The sequence below is a fragment of the Monopterus albus genome, unplaced genomic scaffold (assembly GCF_001952655.1).
Source record: "Monopterus albus unplaced genomic scaffold, M_albus_1.0 scaffold81.1, whole genome shotgun sequence".
Classification (NCBI taxonomy): Eukaryota; Metazoa; Chordata; class Actinopteri; order Synbranchiformes; family Synbranchidae; genus Monopterus; species Monopterus albus.
Genome location: NW_018127961.1, coordinates 236,218 through 238,601, shown reverse-complemented (window position 1 = coordinate 238,601; position 2,384 = coordinate 236,218).

Genomic DNA, 2,384 nt, shown 5'->3' with positions numbered 1-2,384 from the left:
CTCAGGTAAAGAGGTTTCTCTACCTGGCAATATTAAATCTTCTCAATTTTATGGTTGAGCTGCTGCCAGCTGCTAGCCTTGGATAGAGCCTATTGTTCTGATGAAAAATGTAATCAAGATACCGTCTCTCATGCTCAGCGATTGTCTCTTGACACACCTCTTTGGAGAAACAGTGAGAAGAGAGGTGGTTGATTATCTGCATCTCTGCCCTTAATGACTTTTGCAGCTTGCCACACACAAACACACATATCAACTGTATATACTGTATTTTTATACTGTACTAAATATAATTCCAGAGGCAAGTGTATGCTATATTGCCCACATTTTATACCTATAGCCTATATGCACTGCAGTCAAGTGTCTTGTTGAGAAAACAGTTGTTCTTTTTTGTTTTAATATATGAAAACAAAAAAAAATGTTTGCACACTGACAGAAGAACAATGATGCTTCTAGGATGCCAAAAAAGTAAATGTATTACATGTGTACAAGTGATAAAGTGAAACAATGTGAATAAAAATGTCATTGTTTCAGTCAAAAGACCATCATCAGCACAGCTTCCAGACCCAGCAATTCTACAGACATAAACAGACAGTTTGTCAGTAAGGACCAGTCAGAACAAAGAAGGCCAAGACCGAGACGTTCTTCACCTGAACTCATTAGACGTGTGTATGTGTGGCTATATGGTGGATCACTGCTGATTTGTGTGATTAGACCTTAGTGTTTAAGGAGTTCAGTAAAGTAAATCTAATGTAATAGATTTAATTTTTAGTGTTTTTTCTTTTTTTGCCAATCATACTAGCTTCATTCCCTGTAGGACTGGCTTAGAAATGTCTGAGCAGCACCTTCCTTTCCTTCCCTCCACTGACTGTTTCGACCCTCATACAAATGACTTTGTGAACAATGGAGAACTCCCCCCAGTGGTAAACCATTCATCATTTCACTGACTTAGGTGTTTTTTGGCAGCCCAGTGGTTTCAGTTACACAAAGCTTGGTTCTTCTGTCTGTAAAGAGACAGAAAGTGCAATAAATAGATGTTGATGGCCAAGCTCAAGGCAAGTAAGAATGGGCATAAGGACTCATGGGAAATAATTATTCATTTAAATGGAGGTGTATCAACAAGACATGGGAGTGCCTACATCTTTTTATTTGTATATATCCTAACAATACTCATTTGGCACATGGTATGGTGTGATTTATGATATGCAACTCTGTGGGGTAATTCTTAATGAAAAACATCAGTGATGTTAGTGATGTAACCGCTGATGATTCTGGTCTGGTTTCGTAACTTGACCCTGTCATCAATGTCCAGTATTTACTGCATGCTGACATATAATAGACAGACATTTTCTTTCTGGTTTTTAGATTTTATTGCAGTGAATGATTACAGCACATGCCCCATAGCCGGTTGCATGTCCAAGCCTCTCTCTCTTTAACATGACTTTTGGTGGTCAGAGTTGTGCGGAAGATTTAGGAGAACCAAGCGACTGATCTTGCGAAGTCTGCTGTGATTTATGGCTTATCTGTGTATGGTTGTGCAGGCAGACCACTGAAATCACATGTCTCTTTCTCAAATGCCACTTGTGTGGATATCAGAGTAGCTCATTAAAGTCAGAGAGCAGACATCCATCCAGCTGCAGACAGTGCATCAATAGCCGTGGCAGAACAGTGACAGACTGTGCCATTTTTAGGTCGATAATGCTTTCGATTTGTATGGACCCCTAGTGATCAACTGCTGCACACTTGATCAGTGTGTGTGTGTGTGTGTGTATGTGGATTGGGCTGGGGCAGAGGGCGTCTATCAGTTTCTCTGTCTATGTGTAAGGCTCGGTAGTGTCTCACTCGGTGTGTGTGCATGTGCTATGTAATCCCATACAGTGTCTGTCTGCCTTTTAACCCTTGTGTGTCTTACAGTCCTGCTAATTTCACATTCTGTAGCCTTTAAAGACTACGGTCTGGTCCATGACACCCATTACTGAGTTCAAAATATTTTTATGACACCAGCAAATAATGTGTTGTCAAGCTGTAGTGTGTATGAATATGGCATACTTTTGTATCCCATTTTCAAATGCATCAAGGAATCTTGAAAAAATAAAATAAAATTGTATAAACCAAATCTATGGGTTTTTAAAAATCTCCAGTATCCTCCTTCTACATATCAGATGACCCTAAAGTAGGTAGGTATTGACCCTGAAGTTAAGAAAAATGATTCACTTCTACCCACACAAGTATTATGCTAAAAAAAGATTATAACAGTGTTAACATTCTTACATAATTATATTCTTAAATAATTATCTTCTACACCACACAAGTAATATACTAAAGAATTATTACAAAGTGTTAACATTCATACACCACACCCACAATGTTCCATCTAATTAATCATT